The sequence below is a fragment of the Emys orbicularis genome, chromosome 2 (genome assembly GCF_028017835.1).
Source record: "Emys orbicularis isolate rEmyOrb1 chromosome 2, rEmyOrb1.hap1, whole genome shotgun sequence".
Lineage (NCBI taxonomy): Eukaryota > Metazoa > Chordata > Testudines > Emydidae > Emys > Emys orbicularis.
The window spans coordinates 296585200-296607707 of NC_088684.1; the positions used below are offsets into that span (position 1 = coordinate 296585200).

The window sequence follows — 22508 nt, forward strand, 5'->3', positions numbered from 1 at the left end:
AAGGGAGCAGGAACCCAGCAGTTCAAAGGGCAGGCCAGTGAGCATAGAGAGGACCAAGTTAAGATCCCACTGCAGGATGGGAGCCCATACCTGTGGGAAGAGTCTCTCCAGCCCTGTGATAAATGGTAGCACCCATTTATGGCCAGGTAAGTCAGTCTAGTTGAGGGCTTCCTCAACTTCCCAGGAGGACCTGTTGGACTTCTTCCGAACAGGTCCGCTCCTCCACGTTCAGCCACGCAGCATCCATGCCAAGAGGTGGAGGGACCCGAGGTTGGGGTGTAAGAACCAACCGTGGTCCTGTGACAGCAGGTCCGGTTGGTTGGGCAGGGGCCAGGGAGGTGCTGCTGACAGGCTCATGGGTGTGCTGAACCAATGCTGGTGAGGCCACATCGGGGCAATCATGATAACCTGCGCCTGGTCTCTCGATCTTTGCAGGGCCCTGCTGATGAGTGGAATCGGAGGAAATGCGTACATCAGGCTCCCTGACCATGACAGGAGGAAGGCATCGGAGAGGGAGCCCTTGCTCAGACCCTGTCGAGAACAAACCCGGTGGCATTTCCTGTTCTGTCTTGTAGCGAACAGGTCCACTTGGGGAGTTCCCCACCTTTGGTAGATCATGCAGGCTACCTCTGGATGGAGGGACCACTTGTGGTGAGAGGAGAAGACCCTGCTGAGCTGGTCTCCCAGCATATTCCTGACACCGTGAAGGTGACAAGCTTCCAGGTAGATTTCATGGCTGATTAAGTCCCACAGACGGAGCGCCTTCTGACAGAGCCAACGAGCGCGCTCCCCCTTGCCTGTTGATGTAGAACATCGAGGCTGTGTTGTCCATCAGGACTCGTACCACCTTGCCCGACAGTTGTGGCAAGAAGACTCCGCACGCCAGCCAGACTACTCGAAGCTCTTTGACATTTATGTGTAACCGCGCCTCCTCCAGGGACCACATCCCCATGTCCGGAGGTTGCCAAGATGTGCCCCCCAGCCGAGGTCTGAGGCTTCCGACACCAACTCGATGGAGTCAGGAGGCTTGTCAAACAGAACCCCTTCTAGGACTGTCCTGCAGTTGGTCCACCATCTCAGCGAGGTAAGTATCACCTAGGGAATGGTAACGATATTCTCCAGGGGGTCTCGGGACTGGGAATAGACCATTGCCAGCCATTACTGCAGGGGTCACATCTGGAGCCTGGCATGGTGGACCACGTAAGTGCACGCTGCCATGTAGGCCAACAGGCGCAGACAGACCCTAGCTGTAGTCAGAGGGAACACGGAGACTTCTGCGATGAGGTTCACCATCGTGTGGAACCTTTCCAGTGGCAGGAACGCTCTGGGCAAAAGTTCCTGGTGCGTTTTGGCGTCATCCTGAGGAACCGGGTGAGGGGGCCTCATGATAGCCTCATCCGGCGATGACAATGCCACGGGAACTTCCACTTCCATTGGTGGTCCAGCAGCTTTCTCCCTTGAGTCCTCCTGGACCTGAGGCATCTTACCCCCCGAAGACTCAAGCACCGCAGGGGGATGGGATACCGAGGCCACTGGCCTCTCTAAGGCTCCCGACACTGATCGGGCAGCCTGGGAAGGTTGGGTGAACCCCCAAGGGTTCCACAGATGATATGGCGCCAGCCACTACGCCTGGGGCAATGGGACAGGTTTTGGTGCCAATAATGTAGTCGGCACCGCTAGTACTGGCTCTTCTCCCAGACTCAGGGAACCTCGCTCCGAGCCGCAACCTCCTTCTTGGAGACAGGCGATGATGGCCCAGCGATCGGCAGTCTCTGGTGCCCGATCGGTCCTGGGATCGGTACCAGGCCCTTGAAGACGGTCCGGATCGGTCCCAGAGTTCTTGCTGTGTGGCGTGTGCCTCGGAGGGTCTGTGCCAATCTACTGGCGAAGTATGCCTCAAGTACCTCGATAGGTGCCTGCGGTGTGGGGACCGAAGAGGGCTCTGCTGAGCCTGTCTCTCCAGTCCTGAGGCATGACGGCTTCGGGTGGGCGTCGGTACTGCTGAGGTGGGGACACACGCATAGGTCCCAACACAGGTTTTCCCCGAGACCGGGGTACCGCTACAGCTGGTGTGGGCAGCACCAGGAGCGTCAGGATCTCTTGAAAAAAGCGACAAAGAGTCCTGTGGCACCTTACAGACTAACAGACGTATTGGAGCATGAGCTTTCGTGGGTGAATACCCACTTCGTCAGATGACAAAGTGGGTATTCACCCACGAAAGCTTATGCTCCAATATGTCTGTTAGTCTATAAGGTGCCACAGGACACTCTGTCACTTTTTACAGATCCAGACTAACACGGCTACCCCTCTGATATAGGATCTCTTGAGCCGCTCAAAGAGCTTTGGGCGTCAATGGCACCTGACGCTGGCTAGGGCCTGCACCGCTATCTGGGGTCGCAGGCAAAGCATGGGATGGGTTGCACCGCTTGACTTGAGCTGGGGCCCGACTTCCCGAAGGGGGTGTTGAGCTGCCTGGCACAGGTAGTGGCTCACCCCCAGCCCTCTCCTTTCCCTTACGGAAGGTAGGAGTCTTCCCCTCCCAACCCTTTTCGGCTTCTTCCCCGGAGCCATGGAGGGGGACCGGTGCCAGCTAGCGGACAGCACCGGCGGAGCACTGCGCATGGAGATGCAGTGCTCGGTGCGGAGTCGGACCGTTGCCCCAGTGCCGGAGCAAGTGTCGACTCCATTAGGAGCACTTTCAGACAGATATGGCGCTCCTTCTTCGTCCTAGGTTTGAAGGACTTGCAGATACGGCACTTGTCACTGATGTGCCCATTGCCTAAGCACCTTAGGCAGCTGATATGTGGATCACTGACGGGCACAGGCCGTTTGCAGCGATCACAGAGCTTAAAGCCTGGGGACTGGGGCATGCCCCAGTCCAGTCCCATTTGGGACTAACGAAAAGTTGAGAACTACTACTAAGGGTAACTAAGAAACTACTAACTATATACAACTATTTTACAGGTTTTCAAAGTTCACAAGAACAGAGAATGAAACAACTCTAGCCGAAGCAGCAGATGTTTCAGCACCGTCACTGGCAGCAAAAAGGAACTGAGGGTGGGGGGAGCTGGAGGTGCCCCTTACACTGTGCCATGCAGGGGCCACTCCATGGGGCACCAGAGCCGGTCCCCTATGGATACTGCTGAGGGAAAATCTTCCGGCACTGGTGCATGTGGCAAGCACACACCCCTAATATGGAATGGACATGAGCAAGCACTCGAAGAACAGATATTTGTCTGCAGCATTTTGTCAAAGACCTGGGAATCATTCCCAGATGGTGTTGCCAGTCACTGGCTGTGGTCAGGTTGGAGCATGGGACTAGCCTGAAGGTCAAGAGATGGCACAGTTTTAGTTCAGAAAAATAATTCTTGAGACTAGTTGTTCCCTTGTGCTTGTAACCTGTATGGCTTCTTAATTTAGCTAGTCTGATTTTTTTCTTCCAAAACCAGTTAATGCTAAAGACCAGTTTCCACCTTCCTAAATGCAGACAGGAAGCCAGCAGAGAGGAGGAAGGGAGTAACTGCTGCACTTCAACCACCATTGTATTTACATTTCCGTTCTCTCGACAACAAATAAATTTAATTGGGACCGAACATGAGGCACTACTTGGAAAACAAAGGTTGAGGTTTCTGGAGAGAAAGGGGTGCAAAAGTAGGTTTGGATTCCTTTGCAGTGTTATCAGGTGGGCATTTTGAGAGAATGATTCACTTCCTTGTGGAACTTAAAACTGCAATAGCTAGGGAGTTACTGAATCTCAATGGGCAGCCAAGGTATTGTGTGCTCATAGACACAAGCAGTTTCCCGCTGAAAGGAAAAGGATAAGGGACTGGACATATTATTTTATCCAGTACAATGCTAATTGGTTAAGTCATTTTTCTTAAAATAAAGGACTTCCACCTATACTTTAGGAAGAGAGATGAACCATTCCTTCCCATATTCTATCAGATTATTTGGCACAGTATTTTGAATAAATATGTACTGTATCATGTACCATTCCAGCAAGCAATCTTAGTCCACTGTTAACTTTTTAATCATTTCCAAAAAACGAATTTCCACGTTACTTCCACCAACTTAGACTATTAGACAAAGGTTTAAGAAATCCAGGTTAACTGGCACTAATAGTGAAAAGTGTTTACTTCTTGCATTTCCTCCCAGGTTGGGCGATGAAAATAAACTAGTCTATTTCTAATCAAAAGTGTTCTTTATTACTTAAGATATCTGCCATACCACCATATCACTTGACTACAAGTGCCACTGAGAAACATCAATATTTCACACTCCTAGAGGAAGCACAGAAGATGGCCAAAAGACCAGTGTGCTTTATATGTTTGCAAAGCCATAAAAGGGGCAAGGGAGAAGGTGTTGGCTTTGAACTGGTCATCCTCTCAAATTTTATTGGTTCTCTAAAGTAAGAGTCCAAAACAGTATTTAAAGCCCTGTTTTTACTGGGAATGGCAATGGGAAATGATGTACTAAGACATAACTGACCAGCCTCCAGTATTAAAGGTGCATAATAAGGCACTTCCTCCCCAACACCCTCTAACCCTACCTGCTGCCTCTGGCTCAGCTGCTCTTCCGAAAGAAGTGAACTTTACACATCCGGCTATTGGCACTACTCTAGAGCCAATGAGCGTGGGTTAGACCTACCAGGATAAAGTGTTTCAGGAAATGCTTTTAACTGCCGAACAAGCTCTTTGGGAAACACCTGCTTGATTTCCATGTCCTGAAAATTTAACAGCAAGTATCAAAAGGGGTGATGGCATGGCAAATATTGCCAACACCCTTTGAGCCAGCCTGCCTCAAGTCTACATTACATTTCTAGGTTGCTTTCTATACAAAGAAAAAGAAGGGGGGAGATTGAAAACCCTCTGATCAGTAAGAGATGCAGGTTAAAGAAAAAAGTGTAAGACATTTTGCCCTGATTGTCAATGAGACAACCAAGAAAAATAGTAATATTCCAGACTGACTCCTGACCAGCAAGAAAAATGCCCTGATAGGTACAAAGTTGCTTCAATCATTGCTAATCAGAAGTTCGAATGGGAAAAGCTGCAGTCCAGAGGGGGGTGTCAAGACTCCCACATCCTCTGTTCTGAGTTGCTTATATTCCTAAATCCCTGCTTTAGAAAGGCAAGGCCCCACCTTCCACCACCGCTCTCCCTTTAACAATGTCCAGGGCCAGAAACACAGAGAGAAGCATGAACTGAATTCAGAAGACATCATGACTTCCCATCTCCCTCCCAAGCATGATAAGCCAATGTATTTGGCAATTAGTCAAAGAGCTTTTAAAGAAGAAAACAGCGTAGGGTGGCTTCCCCTTTGTATTATGGCTCTCTGCCAAATAAATCAACTGGCTGTGTTCACAGTAGATTGATTTAAATCAAAGATTTAAAATCACAGATTTAAATCAGTAAGCAGTAACTCTTGTTTTTTTAAATAATTGATTTTAATCTCGTTTTGTATTTGTACTATTTAGTTATTTTCCTCAAGAAAGGTTGATTCCCATTGGTAACCATCAAAACAAGTTGATTTGCAACTAAACAGCCTTTACACACTAATTTTGGTACTTCTTTTTGCTAACCAAGAAGATATACAGTATCTATACATGTTTATTTAAGCAGTTATATGAATAAATGTAAGTTAAGCTACAGTCTTAATTTTTACATGTTTTATTTATGTTAGAAAATGGTGAGTTGAGCAGTTCTACTTTACTAGGGTTTTTTTTTAATTTGTGCCACACTATTTGGATGGAAACTGAAATTCAATTAAAAATACAGAGTTTTTTGTTTGTTTTTTAATTAAATAAAATACCTTAAATGTGCTGGATATATATGAAAAGCTTATCAAAACATGTTTTACATTTAAAACTAACTGATTTAGTTAATAAAAGGAAGTATTATCTGTAGTTAGTGAACTGAAATGATTGTTTCTGGTGACCATGTGTTTCAAGATGTTAAAGAACTAGTAGATCTCATTCTCTCACACCTACTTTTTATTCATAGACTGTAAGAGGAAAACAAGTTTTCATGCTTTTTTTTAAACTCCCAATTAGTTTCTTAACTTTCAATTAACTAGTCATTGAAATGAACTAGCTGAATAAACTGAAACGAGGAATATATTCTTTCTATACATGCAGATGATGCTACTGCTGTCAAAAGCTGGTTTGGCACTTCAACAAACTCTAGTTCCAGGTGCTTAGCCAGTGACTTCCACTAGTGCAGTGGTTTGACTTTTTTTAAAACTTGACAAACATGTGCTGCTTAATTTTTTTAATATTTCAGTTAATTTTTTTAAATTATAGTACATTTAAGCCTTACTATAGGTTGTCAAAATTTCAAATTTAATTTTAAATAGTTTTATTTTTACAAAATTAACATTTAATTTAAATTAAAAAACCTGATTTTTTTATCCACCTTGGCTGTGATACTCAATATCAGATAAAAGCCAGTTTTAGTGATATATCAGGTTATGAGTGGATGCTGGAAAGCTTTACTTGGTTTGACTGTGAATTTATCAGACAAACCTTTCCAACCTCTACACTAGTAGCTGGTTAAGAGCCTCCAAGAAAGAGGTATTCAAGATAAAGCTTGTGCCACACCTACAGAAGTGGAGACAATTTAAAGATGCAGTTGAGACAACTGAATTTCCCGGGGGAGGGCAGTTTTAACTAGTCATTCCAAGTACAGTGGTTTGCCATTAAAAATCCAACATCTACCATTTAGTACCTCATAGAATTATTTCCTGTTCTAATTCTATATACTAAAGTATCTCAGATATCATTGGGTGTTAATAGTAGGTAGGTATGGACTTTGATGGTGACCTCTTATACTAATTTTGTATGTTGCATGGTTTGTTTGGTATCTGTATCACTATGTGGGTGAAGACAGGAAGAAACACTACATTAGCCAAACACCTCCAAGTCTGAGAAACAGCAGAGGCTTGAAAAAAATGGGTAACATTTTACAATATGAAGGTACTTAGCAATAAATTAGCCATTGACACATGTATACTCCTACATTACAGCCTATGCCCTTCTCAACACAAATAGGAGTCAATGGTTACAGAATTCTATTTATTCTTAATTATTTGCTAGTATATGCAAAGCACACAGGGTCTCATGGAACAGATATGCTCACCCCCTTAATCATCCCTTGGCTATGTGAGCCAGTGCACCACCATGAAGCAGTTTGGCTATACAGCACCTTCAGTTATTCAAGAACAGCGAGTGTGGCATTTGAGCCTAGGGTAGTGACAAGCTCAAGGTTTGTTAATTACTTCATCCAAACATGCTGTCAAGCTAAGTCAGACTCACCTCTTCCCTGCAAAAGAATCGTGTACAACTGGGTCACTCAAACTCTGCATCAGCAGAACAAACAGACGACACAACACGAGACCAGACAGGCTGGGGTAAAGGAGGAAAAAACTGATAGAAGAAACAGGAAAAGGGAAGAGGTCCAGACTGCCAGACATTACATTCTTTGGGCCACATTTAGATTCTGCTACCTAAAACTGACCAGAGGCAGGTGCCAGAAGCAATAAAGAAGTCTCAAGTCTGAGAATCTGAGCAAAACAAGGAAAACTGAAGATCTTAGGTGGAAGAGGGAAGGATTTCATGTCATTAAAATGCTTTCAGCACATATTCATTCTGCAGAGACTTCCATGGGAGGGTCTCAAACACAATGCCTAGCATTAGGACTTACAGATTCTGCCAGACTACACTCACCATTTCAGCCCCAATCAGCTGAAGCAGCTGGACCTGCCTGTCCAGCTTTGCTGCTAAACTCCAGCGGGAACCTAAGCAGTCTCCACACACCATATTAGGGCTACGTTTTTCCAGCTGAAGTTTCAGTATGTGCACCAATGATTCTGCTTCAAAATTTTGTGGATGTCAAATATGTAATATATCTTTAATGAGAGGTGATTCCATACCTTAAAAGCAGATGTTTCCTTTGTGTGTTCTTAATCTCCACAAACGGCTTCTCTGTAAAATAAATGAGTACACAATTAAAAAGGAAGCTAGGGTTATAATCAACTACTTGGATGTCACAGAGACTTTGATCTTTCTCAGGGCTGGCCGGCCCAAATTTTAGTCCATGGCTTTGTACCAACTAATCCACTGGAAATTTTACTAAATTTTAATTTGCTGTTTTCCCATTTCTGTGGCCTGGGATCCTCTCGCTTGCTTTATCCCTCAATGACAACACAAAATAAAGCAGACGTTAGGTTACTAACCCAGCCCTGAACCCTAACTGTAACAGTCTAGGAAGCAAGTTCTACAGTAGCCTCTAATAAAAGGCTAGATAGCACTGTTCAAGTCATTCATAAAAAAGCCAGAAGGAACCATTGAGATCATCTGGTCCAGGGGTTCTCAAACTGGGGGTCAGGACCCCTCAGGGGGTTGCGAGGTTATTACATGGGGGGTCGCGAGCTGTCAACCTCCACCCCAAACCTTGCTTTGCCTCCAGCATTTATAATGGTGTTAAATATATAAAAAAGTGTTTTTAATTTATAAGCGGGGGGTCGCACTCAGAGACTTGCTATGTGAAAGGGGTCACCAGTAAAAAAGTTTGAGAGCCACCGATCTAGTCTGACCTCCTGCATAACACACACCACAGGATTTCACTGAATTAATTCCTGTTTGAACTAGAGCATCTTTGTTAGAAAAACATGCAACGTTGATTTAAAATTGTGTAGTGATGGAGAATCCACCACAAGCCTTGGTAAATTATTCCAGTGGTTAATTATCCTCACTGTTAAAAATGTCACCTCATTTCTAGTCTGAATTTTCTGGCTTCAACTTCCAGCCACTGGATCTTGGTATGGCTTTGTCTGGTAGACTGAAGAGTCCTCTATTATCAAATCCCTGTTCCCCATGTAAGTACTTACAGACTGATCAAATCAGCCCTTAAACTTATCTTTGTTAACCTAAATAGATCGAGCTCCCTGAATATCACTATAAAGCAGGTTTTCCAATTTTTTAATCATTCTCATGGCTTCCCTCTGAACCCTTGCCAATTTATCAACATCCTTCTGGGAAGAATATTTCAGTAGCATCTGCACCAGTGTTATTACAGAGGCCATATAACCTTCTTACACCTACTCAATATTCCGTTTATACATCCAACAATCACATTAACCCTTTTCCCTGCAACACTGCACCATCATCTTATGTTCAGCTGATTATCCAGCATAACCCCCAAGTATTTTCAGAGTCACTGCTTCGCAAGGTAGAGTCCCTCTCAGCCAGTATGGATGTCCTGCATTCTTAGTTCCTAGATTTATGACTTCATTTGGCTGCACTGAAACATTGTTTGCTTGTGCCCAAATGATCCAGATAACTCTGTGCCAGAGACCTGTCTTCTTCATTAACCACTTCCCCCTATCTTTGTGTCATCTACAAACTTGGTCACTAATAATTATGTTTTCTACCAGGTCACTGATTAAAATGATTAACAGCAGAGTGCCAAGAATCAATTTCTGCAGGACCCCTCCAGAAACACAGCCGCTCAATGACAATTCCCTGTTTGCAGTTACATTTTGAGACTTGTCAGTTAGCCAGTTTTTAATCCATTTAACATGTGCCGTGTTAATTTTGTATCATTCTAGTTTCTTAATCAAAATGTCATACAGAACCAAGTCAAATGCCTTACAGAAGTCTATTACCTCAACACTATTACCTCTATCAACCAAGCTAGATCTCTGAAGAGATTACGTTAGACAAAATCTATTTCCATAAACCCATGTTGATTGGCATTAATTATATTACCCTCCTTTAATTTTTGACCAAGTCCTGTATCAGCTGTTTTATTATTTTGCCAATACATATGCACAAAATATAAAATAAATTGAAAGTGAACAAATTAAAGACAAAATAGCTGCAAGAGACATCACTAAAGGTAAATTGATACTGGAATCTTGTGTCTTCTGGGTCATGCTTCATGTAGAACACAGAATCAGAGTCAAATAACAAATGTTGCTAACATGGCACTCCTGGTGCTTATGACCAATACCAGCCATTCACCAACAACGGTTGCCTTGTGACTATGTGCAGAATAAAACTGATCCAGAGCAATGAAGGATCAGAACATAAGCTAGCAGAAATCAAGTTAGTACAAAGGCACACAAGCAGCATCACTGGCACAACCATAAGAGAACTGAGTGGTGACGTACTCAGGGAGAAGCATCAAGAAAAGTATCACCCTCATGGCTTGTGCACATTACTAGCCAGTACATGTAGAATATTAACATTCATTCTTCAGAAGGAAGGAGTCCTGCAAGACAGGCACCTGGAACTTGAGGAAAGAACAGAGGACTCACAGCAATGTAGTAGCTGACAGGAACCCTCATACATAAAACACACTCACAAAATAGTGTCACAATTTTATCATGATTCGCAGAAAAAAATCTTAGAATCGTAGATCCTGGAATAGTGCAAGTAAGTTAGAGTCTCCACTTTCATTTGAAAAAACAGTACATTTCTAGCCCTCATGATTGCAGAGAAGAGCTTGAATATGTGATCCAAATGTACTCTAAGATTCAAAAGTCAGCATGTACATTAAAAAAACAAACCAAAATTATGTTTTAAAGTTCCATGATTTTGTGGAACCTGATTATTTTTGAGTACTTGGGGCTGGCAATATTACAGTTATGAACTGATAAATTAGATTGACTAAATCACTGGATTATATCTTGGCCCCATTAAAGTCAATAGGAGCTTTACCACTGACTTCAATGGAACCAGAATTTCACCCATTTTCTTTGAAAAAGATACATTTGCAGTAATTTCTTGCTGTGAAAATTGCACTGAATGATAGTCTTCAATATACTTCAAATCATCCATCATATTGTGTTCCTTTGCTCTCAGCTGCCCCAAAAGCCCAAATTCTTCCACTGGGGGGAAAAAAGCATTAAAGCTATTTTGTTCTAGGCCAGAGGCTCCCAAACTGTGGCTGATAACTAGGGGTCCAGAGAGAGCAGTCTGGCCAAATGGTGCTGGCTCTCCTTGTTTCCAGCTTAAGCAAACATAAATAGATGTAAAGAAAGAAGATATAGAACAAAAGTAAACAGAGTGTGATCAACACTTAGAAAAGAATGCCTCCCTTAACACATTAAAGAGAGCTAAAAACACTACCTAAGAATGGCCATACTAGGTCAGACCAAAGGTCCATCTGGCCCAGTATCCTGTCTTCCAACAGTGGCCAATGCCAGGTGCCCCAGAGAGAATGAACAGAATAGGTAATCATCAAGTGATCCATCCCCTGTCGCACATTCCCAGCTTCTGGCAAACAGAGGCTAGGGACACCATCCCTGCCCATCTCGGCTAATAGCCATTGATGGACCTATCCTCCATGAATTTATCTAGTTCTTTTTTGAACCTTGTTATAGTCTTGGCCTTCACAACATCCTCTGGCAAGGAGTTCCACAGGCTGACTGTGCGATGTGTGAAAAAAAAACAAAAAAAACACACTTCCTTTTGTTTGTTTTAAACCTGCTGCCTATTAATTTCATTTGTTGGACCCTAGTTCTTGTGTTATGTGAAGGAGTAAACAACACTTGCTTATTTACTTTCTCCATACCAGTCATGATTTTATAGACCTCTATCATATCCCCCCAGTCGTCTCTTTTCCAAGCTGAAAAGTCCCCGTCTTATTAATCTCTCCTCAAACAGAAGCCATTCCATACCCCTAATCATTTTTGTTGCCCTTTCCTGAACCTTTTCCAAGTCCAATACATCTTTTTTGAGATGGGGCGATCACAAATGCACTCAGTATTCAAGATGCGGGTGTACCATGGATTTATATAGAGACAATATGATATTTTCTGTCCAAGTCCTTTCCCAGCATTATTTTTCTATGTAAACAATTTCTCAAGTTGCCACAGATATGTAGGACCATTAATGAGAAGGGAAGTGTCCATGTGACAATCTACACCATGAAAATTTTGGGGATGTTTTAGGCAGTTTGATCACTACTCTGCATTATTTCATACCTCTGCACAGCATTTTTTCCACATGCTCACATGCAGGGCTCAAAGTCCTGTAAATCCATGTTGTCACAACGGGTTGTGCAACCAGGTATATGTGACACTTCGGGTCTCTTATAGAATTGCATTTTTGGCATAACTGAGGAACAGTCGCACTCTGTCTCCAGTCACAGAGGGCAGGATGGGATCATATGATCAATTGATGAAACGCCAGTGAGAGCTAAAGGGCACTGAAATATTTGTGGCATGGTTTCTCTGTCACTAATTGGTAAAGCTATTACCCAAAGGATTCTAAGACCTTTCACACAGCAGAACTCTTATTTTTATGTTAGTAAACCCTCAATTGAGACAACTAAACATGAACAATTGTTTATTTCTGTTCAGACAAGGAAGTAGGAATAAAAAGGCATCACAAATTATGTCATTCCACCCCAAAGCTGAAGGACACTTTCAGTAATTCCAACTTCACGGAGAGTAGAATTTGTTGTGGTGTTTTAGATAGCTGTTTCGCTTTTATCAGACTTGCCCATGCCTAAGGGAAACCAATTTGAACCCATTTAGGAAAATATACTGAATGATCTTTCAAAGGCTACAATTATTTCACATTGAAGTTAAGATATTAAGTGAACCAATAAATTCTAACTTGTGGTTCTCACAGCACCCCTGCACATAGTGGGCCAGATCTTCAGCACAGCTTCACTGACTTCAATGAAGCTGCACCATTTTACAACAATTGAGGACACAGCCTAGTATCACTATTTATCTATAGGGTCTGTGAAGGAGTGTACTAGCCCTTTAAGAGTCAGACAGGAGCTCACAGCCTGGGATAATCAAGGAGATTGCCTGTTCCACCTGGTACTTCCTTATTTAAGCAGAAAGAGGAAGTTGAGCAGGGGAGAGATATTAGAGACATCTAGCTGACAAATGGGGGTGATCTCTCTCCAGCCGGTTAGTCTGATGAGGCACAAAAACTTAATTGTTTAAGTTTGGGAAACACAACCCTTCTTAGCCTGAAGTATATAAATCCATGGTAACCCCAAATGTTGAATACAGCATGCAGTTTTGGTATCCTCATCTCAAAAAACATAAATTAGAATTGGAAAAGATGCAGAGAAGAGCAACGAAAATGACTCGGGTATGGAACAGTTTCATATGAGGACTTTTCAGCTTAGACAAGACATGACTAAGTGGGGGGGGGGGGGGGATATGTCAAAGGTCTATAAAATGATGAATGGGATGGAGAAAGTGAATAGGGAAGAGTTATTTACCTCTTCACATAACACAAGGACTAGGGGTTACCCAATTAAATTAATCGGCAGCAGGTTTAAAACATACACAAGAAAGTAAGTCTTCACACGACACACAGTCAACCTGTGGAACTCTTTGCCAGGGGATGTCGTGAAGGCCAAAAGCGTAACAGGTTCAAAAAAGAACTAGATAAATTCATGGACAATAGGTCCATCAGTGGATAGGTCAAGATGGTCAGGGATGCAATCCCACGCTCTGGGTGTTCCTAACCCAGAAGCTGGATGACAGGGAATGGACCACTCAAAATTTCCCTGTTCTACTCATTCCCTCTGAAACATCTGGCACTGGCCACTCTCAGAGACAGGATACTGGGAGAGATGGACCTTTGGTCTGACACAGTATGGCCGTTCTTATGTTAAGAAAGGAGGACTGAACAAACACTCCAGCTTGGAGGAGAACTGTGAGCTGGAGCAGACAGAAGACTCCAAGGGAATAAAAAGACAACTCCTCCAGCCAGGTAGGGGTGAAATTTGGACTCTGAAGCCTTTATTTTTATTCAAACAGTATAGGATAATAAACCAGCATAATACTGAAGACAGACAGACTCTGGAGTTCTTATGGAATCTGGGAAGGGAAACTGAGGATGACCTCAGCAGAGCCATACTAGCCCAGAAGAGGTTGCTCCAGGGCAGGCACACCCATTTACAGCATCCAAAACTTGCTAGGTGCTTTCCAGTCGAACAGTAAGATCTTATGACACACTTTTGACCTTGCCTTCCCTAGTATGACGACATAGCAACGTGTACATATAAGAAGAATTTTAAAACACTACAGTAGACGCTCATTAGTAGCAACACATCGGTGCCCTTTTGCTACGTTGCTCCGAAGCAGCTGTTGCTGTTTTGGGGAGTGTCAATAATTCACAGTAGGGAAAGTGTTCCCAGGGGAAATGTTGCTCGTAAGCAGAGGTTGGTCTTACAAAGTGTTGCTGCAAACAAGTGTCTACAGCAGGGGTCAGCAACCTTTCAGAAGTGATGTGCCAAGTCTTCATTTATTCACTCTAATTTAAGGTTTCGCATGCCAGTAATACATGTTAACGTTTTTAGAAGGTCTCTTTCTATAAGTCTATAATATATAACTAAACTATTGTTGTATGTAAAGTAAACAAGGTTTTTCAAATGTTTAAGAAGCTTCATTTAAAATTAAATTAAAATGCAGAGCCCCCCGGACCTGTGGCCAGGACCCAGGCAGTGTGAGTGCCACTGAAAATCAGCTCACGTGCCGGCTTCAGCACACGTGCCACAGGTTGGCTACCCCTGGTCTACAGTATAACAAATAAAAAGATACTACGCTGCACACACAATTCTCCCTTTGGGGAGAGTAAGAGAAAAACGAACCAAACAACGCACTAGTCGTGTCATTTAATTTTAAAGCACTACCAGAAGGCTCTCAGATAGTGTGGTGATGAGGGTAGGATAGTGGATCCCTACCTGAGGGAATTTACAATCTTCGTCTTGCTAGATGGGGGGTTACCTTAATGGAGATGTGCTACATCTGTGGTAACCTTAACTAGTGGCATAATTCAAACAATGTTAAAATAAAATGCTAAAAACTGCATTAACGTAAAACAGACCAAATGAGAATGAACGCCATCTCAGCTAATGCAAAGTTATAATAATACTGTACATGGTGACGCACATAGGGTAGATTTGGTAAACCAAGATGTATTTATTCTTAATGTATTACAGTCACAAAACTACATCCATATTTCAAACAATTATGTGTTAACAATTTATCTCTATATTAAAGCATGTTGCAAAATATTTTTCAGATCCTTAGTATTCAGGATGGCAATTGCTTCCCTCAGTTCTCATACCAGGGTTAGTTCTTTCTTGGCAGCAGCTGCTTTCACAGTCTGTTTAGGAAAAAACCTATGGTGTGCCCAGGTGGTAGTGCTGCTGTTGTCCATGCCACCTACTAATGAAATATCCCACCACCTCTTGCTGAGAGTGGCTATTCAGAAAAACAGGTGAGGCAGGGTCAAAATAAGGATTCCCTACACCCTATCCCATGAAAGATCATAATTAGTCATTTAAATTAGATGGCACCTATCCCCATGAGTTTAGTGTCTTTTAATATTTGTACACCACCTAGTCCAATGGGTAGGGCCTTACCAAATTTACGGTTCATTTTGGTCAATTTCACAGTCATAGGATTTTAAAAATCATAAATTTCATTATATCAGTATTTAAATCTGAAATTTCACGGTGCTATAATTGTAGGGGTCCTGACCCAAAAAGTTGTCGGGGGGGGGGGTCACAAGGTTATTCTAGGGAGGGTTGTGGTACTTCTACCCATACTTCTGCGCACCTGGTGGTGGTGGCAGCGTTGCCTTGAGAGCTGGGCAGCTGGAGCACAGTGGCTGCTGGCTGATGGCATGGTATGGTATTGCCACCCTTCCTTCTGCGCTGCTGCCTGAAGAGCTGGACCCTCAGTCAGCAGCCGCCACTCTCCGGCCACCCAGCTCTGAAGGCAGCAGTGTAGAAGTCAGAGTGATATGATATGGTATTGCCACTCTTACTTCTGCGCTGCTGCTGGCAGGGTGCTGCCTTCAGAGCTGGGTGCCCGGCCAACAGCCGCCACTCTCCGGCCGCCCAGCTCTGAAGGCAGCACAGAAGTAAGTGACCCCCCTTAAAATAGCCTTATGACCCCCATGCAACTCCCTTTTGCGTCAGGACCCCCAATTTGAGAAACGTTAGTCTCCCCCCATGGAATCTGTAAAAGCACACAAGACCAGATTTCACCGGGGGGGGGGGGGGGGGAAGAGGGGAGGAGACCACCAGATTTCACAGTCCATGACTCGTTTTTCATGGCCATGAATTTGGTAGGGTTCTAATTATGGTGTTAGTCCAGACTTTTGTAAACCCTGACTCATCAAGCCATACAGAATGGTCATGAAACTCACTGCCTACACCTTAATGCTACCCACCACATTTCTTCACCAGAGGAGAAAGGCCTTCACCAAAAGTAGCAGTAGCTACATGTAGTCTGCAACAGCAACTTGGGAGACAGGAGAAACTGCTTCCACTTCAATAGCCACTGTTCCTTACCAGGGTTCCTTGCCCATTCTTGAACTCAACAAGCTCTTAAATCAAGTGTTTATGCCAGAAATAGGGTGATGATGTTTTCTGCACAGGGACTACCTCCAAATGTATGATGCATTCTTGTGCAAATTCAATTTACTGTTCCCACTCCTGCATGAGAAGACCTGGATGAAGCTGACAGTACATTAGAGGATCTTAAATCTAGAAGACTAAGTGTTTCGCTATAGCTTTTCCTTCCTCTCCATTGGAAGAAGTAACTCAGTCAAGTTTAGACTTGAAGTTTAAATGTGTTGTAGAGTGGGATGTAGGCGGTCAGATCTATTGGTTAGAGGAAATGATGATCAGGCCTAGTGGTCAGAGCAAGAGTCAGGTAATGGAGCCAGAGGTCAGAGCTGACGACTGAGTCAGAAGTCAAGCCAAGGGTCAGAGCCAGAGTCAGTAGCCAGGGGTGTAACAAGACAGGAGGGCAAGAACCAAGAACAGGACAGGAAGGCAGGAATCAGGAACAATGCAGGGCTCACGAGTCAGGAGAGAAGGCAGGGTCCAATATAGCAGCCAGTCCAGTTGCTTAGACAACGTCCCATGTGTCCCCTAGCCCCCTTTTCTGGCTTAAATAGTGAGTCTGAGCCAATCAGAGAGGCCAGACATCTCCTCCAATCAGAAGCTTTGAGGGAGGTGTCTATGGTGAGCTAGTGGCCACCAGCCCATACTCCTTGCTGGTACCAGTGAGCTGATAGGAGGTGGCAGAGGTCTGAGGACTGCCTGGGGATCTGCGGACCTGCGTTTGAGATTCAGAATCTCTCACAAAATGTTACTGAAATATAAAGATTTTTCAAAAGCTAAAAAAAGTCTTGCATTTAAATTCCAAACCTGAGCAACCTTCTAGGGAAGCATTCAGGGACAAAAGTCAGCCTCACCTGGCAATTATTGTAAAGAATGCCTAGTGCTTCTCTTTTGCCATGCAAAACGTTTTTTGCTCAGAAATCAAAATCTTATGGGGTACAGTGGGACTTCCACTAGAGTGGAATCTGTACTAGTAGCGGTTATCACTGAAGTCACACTATTCCAACTCAATCCAGAAATCAGACCATGGAATTAAGAACCTCAAGTGGACCGATTTTCAGTGTGTGAAAAAATTAGACAATATTCTTTAGCAATGTCCACGCTTCCTGCTTATAGAAGATAATGGCCTTTTTGTTGAGGTGGTCTAACCAAGCTGTTAGACACACACCAATGGATGTAGAAAGGTTAAACTTAGTTCATAAAACCAGGTAACATCAAATAGTCAAGCACGTTTCCTCTTCCACTATTTCCCACCATTGTTACCATAGGTGCAATGTAGGGAAAGGCACCAATAGCCCAGGGCATTTTAACCAGCAGGGCTCAAGAGTGCCACCTTCTCAAGATAATCTGGTACACCAGAGAGATGTTTGTAGCAACCAAGTTTCAATAAGAAAGGATCTGAATAGAAAAACTGTCCCTCGAATGTGCTGGTAAAGAAGCAGCATCCCATACCAATGCCCTTTTGCAGCCATGGATTGCAGAGAATTTGATCCCATCTAGGGAAAATGAAGTCCAAAAAATTGCAAGGAGGCTCATGACTACATAAATCAAGTTTTTATATAATGGAGGAAGAAAAGTTCTCCCAAGAAAAGCTTCCTGGATTCTGAAGAAGATTCCTGCTCAAAATGGAAGTTAGTTCTGGATGTAGGCATTTGGTACCAGTATCTGAGGAGCTTACCACTAATATTAGCTGAATGTGCCAAGTAACAGCAACCTGTTAAGCAACACTTGGTTCAGTGGTTACCTGAAAGAAGATCAAGGAGGCCTTTGGAAGGAGATAAAGTTAGTTATCCTGAGAAATTAAAGTAATTTTTTTTGGAAGAAGGAAAACGGATGCCATCTTTGACTAACAGTGACAAAGCAGAGACATATGGTAGGTGAGGTAATATCTTTTACTGGACCAACTTCTGTTGGTGAGAGAGACAAGCTTTTGAGCCACACAGAGCTCTTCTTCAGGACAGAAGTTGGTCCAATAAAAGATATTACCTCACCCACCTTGTCGTTCCCAGGATATATGAGAGACATGGCTACAACTACACTAGATATAATAGTGAGACAGTAGGTCCAACATAACTAACCAACACCGAACGGACACCAATATAGAATACAGAAGAAATACTGAGATTTCAGAAGTAGTGCTAACAGAAAGCCTTCTTACCCCTGTAAACAAATATTAATATAGAGGCATGTCAGCCAGCCTGTTGATGTCCCAGATAACATTCTACCTACTGGACACCAAGAACTCAGTGATGAACACAAAATTATTTTACTGACCAGACTGCCCTCCCCTGGACCCAAACTAAAAAGCTCTCACCATTCAGTCCTCTTATGAATATTAAGAAGCTTTTCTTCACTATAGTCACTAGACAGGTATCAAGGGACATTTAGAAATATTAAAAGATTCCACACCAAAGAAGAAATTAAATCTTGCTATGTAAATAGTGTCAAAATATATATCCCAGTTTCCTGGGAACTGTACTACTTTCTCGGGGATCCATTTTTGACCCACTATACTCCCTCTATACCCTATCTCTGAATGATCCTATCCACAAACAAGGCATTAACTATCATATTTATGTCACCAATGCACAAATCGGAATCTTGGTGGAATGATGATAATCAATAGGATACAGTAATACCTACAAAATATATAGGAATGACTGGATAGGTCACGCTGGGGAGGGGAGTGGCACTAAAGAAAGCAAAGCACAGAGTCAAATATAGTACAAATCTTAAATGAACCAAACTGTACCACAGATAATCTATGGATAGAAATTCCATGCTTGAATAATAAGAATATAGCAATAGGGATAAACTACCGACCACCTGACAAGGATGGTGATGGTGACTATGAAATGCTCAGAGAGATTAGTAAGGCTATAAAAATAGAAAACACAATAATAATGGGGGATTTCAACTATCCCCATGTTGACTGGGTACATGTCACCTCAGGATGGGATGCACAGATGAAGCTTCTTGACACCATAAATGACAGCTTCTTGGAGCAGCTAGTCCTGGAACCCACAAGAGGAGAGGCAATTCTTGATTTAGTCCTAAATGGAGCACAGGATCTGGTCCAAGAGGTGAATATAGCTGAACCGGTTGGTAATAGTGACCATAATATAATTAAATTTAACATCCCTGTGGTGGGGAAACACCAAAGAATCCCACCGCAAGTAATATTTAACTTCAGAAAGGGGAACTACACAAAAATGAGGTTAAAAAAACCTAGTTAAACGTAAATTAAAAGGTACAGTCCCAGAAGTGAAATGTCTGCGAGCTGCATGGAAACTTTAAAAAAAAAAAAAAACAAACACCACAAGAGGCTCAAATTAAATGTATACCCCAAATTTAAAAGCACTATAAGAGGACCAAAGGAGTGCCACCATGGCTATACAACGAAGTAAAAGAAGTAGTTAGAGGCAAAAAGGCATCCTTTAAAAATTGGAAGTTAAAGCCTACTGAAGAAAATAGAAAGGAGCATAAATTCTGGCAAATCAAGTGTAAAAGTATAATTAGGCAGGCCAAAAAAAAATTTGAAGAGCAACTAGCAAATAACTTCAAAACTAAAACAGCAAAAAAAAAAAAAAAATTAAGTACATCATTGGACAATCGAGGTGCTAAATCAGCACTCAAGGAAGATAAGGCCATTGTAGAGAAATTAATGAACTATTTGCATCAGTCTTCACAGCAGAGGATGTAATGGAGATTCCCATGCCTGAGCCATTCTTTCTAGACGAAAAATCTGAGGTACTGTCCCAGATCGAGGTGTCATTAGAGGACATTTTGGAACAAATTGATAAATTAAACAGGAATAAGTCATTAGGACCAGAGGTATTCACCCAAGAATTCTGAAGGAACTCAAATGTGAAGTAGCAGAACTACTAACTGTGATACATAACCTATCATTTAAATCAGATGACTGGAAGATTACTAATGTGAAGCCAAAAAAAAATTTTTTTTTTAAAGGCTACAGAGACGATCCCAGCAAGTACAGGACGGTAAGCCTAACCTCAATACCAGGCAAATTGGTTAAAACTATAGTAAAGAACAGAATTATCAGACACATAGATGAACATGATATGTTGGTGAAGAGTCAACATGACTTTTGTAAAGGGAAATCTTGCCTCACCAATCTATTAGAATTCTTTGAGAGGGTAAACAAACATGTGGACAAAGGTGATACAGGGGATATAGTGTACTTGGACATCCAGAAACCCTTTGACAAGGTCCATCACCAAACGCTCTTAAGCAAACTAAGCAGTCATGGGATAAAAGGGAAGATCATCTCATGGATCAGTAACTGGTTAAAAGATAGGAAACAAAGGGTAAGAATAAATGGTCAGTTTTCAGAATGGAGAGAGGTAAATAGTGGTGTCTCCCAGGGGTCTGTACTGTTCAACATATCCTTGAATGATCTGGCAAAAGGGGTAAACACTGAGGTGGCAAAATTTGCAGATGATACAAAATTACTCAAGATAGTTAAGTCCAAAGCAGACTGCAAAGAGGGACAAAGGGACCTCACAAAAAACTGGGTGACTGGGTAACAAAATGGCAGATGAAATTCAATGTTGATAAATGCAAAGAAATGCACATTGGAAAATATAATCCCAACTATACATATAAACTGATGGAGTCTAAATTAGCTGTTACAACTCAAGAAAGATCTTGGAGTCATTGTGGATAGCTCTCTGAAAACATCCGCTCAATGTGCAGTGGCAGTCAAAAAAGCTAACAGAATGTTTAGAACCATTAGGAAAGAGATAAGACAGAAAATATCATAATGCCTCTATATAAATCCACGGTATGCCCACATCTTCTATACTCTGTACAGATCTGGTTGCCCGATCTCAAAATAGGTATCTTTAAGGCCCTACTTAACATGCAATATTGCTGATCCCGCAATATTCAGCTTCCACCTCAATTTTGATTTTAATTAGCTTACTTTGCAGAATCCACAATTTTGCATACATTTTGAGGTTTGCAACACACACTTTTTTCCCTATTAGTACAGTAGAACCCCATTTATCTGAGCTGACAGTGGCGGGGCTCCCGCTGTCAGCCCCATGCATTAATGACCGTAATATAGTTACAGCAGAATTACTGGCTATCAAAAAAATTAGCAGGCATAACATAATACTTGAGTGTTTATATTCTTCCACCAAATTTTTCTTAAACAGGTCTTCTCTGACTTTTCCAAATTACCACAATTAAGAAATGTCCATTATTACTTTTCCACGCTTTTCCATGTCTTGTCTGCAACTCAGAAGCAATTATTTGACAATCATCCCCCGATTCATGTAGGGCTCTAGATATATTAGAATTGGAAAAGGTACAGAGAAGGGCAACAAAAATTATTAGGGGTATGGAATGGCTTCTGTATGAGGAGAGATTAAAAAGACTGGAAATTTTCAGCTTGGAAAAGAGACGACTAAGAGGGGATATGACAGAGGTCTATAAAATCTTGACTGGTGTGGAGAAAGTGAATAAGGAGATGTTCTTTACTCCTTCACATAACGCAAGAACTAGGGGTCACCATCTGAAATTAACTGGCAGCAGGTTTAAAATGAACACAAGGAAATACTTCTTCACATATCGCAGTTAACCTGTGGAACTCATTGCTAGGGGATGTTGTGAAGGCCAAAACTATGACAGGGTTCAAAAAATAATTGGATAAGTTCCTGGAGGATAGGTCCATCAATGGCTATTAGCCAAGATAGTGAGGGATGCAACCCCATGCTCTGAGTGTCCCCAGCCTGTTTGCCAAAAGCTGGGAATGGACAACAGGGGATGGATCACTCAAAAACTGCCTATTCTGTTCAATCCCTCTGAAGCACCTACGATTGACCGCTGTCAGAGACAGGATACTGGGTCAGATGGACCATTGGTCTGACCAAGTATGGCCGTTCTTATGTCCTTAATCTAAGTCTATTCTGGATCTCTTCCCTTCACCCAAACTAAAATCTCAGCATGCCTTTCTAACATGTCCTCAGGACCACACATCAACTAAAACTTAATAGCCAAATCGGAGCTTCTGAAACCTTCCTCCGCTTCACAATGAAGAACACTGCTATCATCACTGTTACTGAAGCCCTTAATCTTTGCTTCCTCTCT

The 22508-nt window shown here is 42.6% G+C and overlaps 1 protein-coding gene across 1 annotated transcript in view; it reads right to left on the reverse strand.

Annotated features, from left to right (window-relative positions):
* MAP4 (microtubule associated protein 4) overlaps positions 1–22508 on the reverse strand; it is a 257932-nt gene that overhangs the window by 197846 nt on the left and 37578 nt on the right. The window contains exon 2 of the mRNA XM_065399719.1: positions 7927–7978. The gene's annotated coding sequence lies outside the window, so the exon portion shown is untranslated. The remainder of the gene's footprint in view (positions 1–7926; positions 7979–22508) is intronic.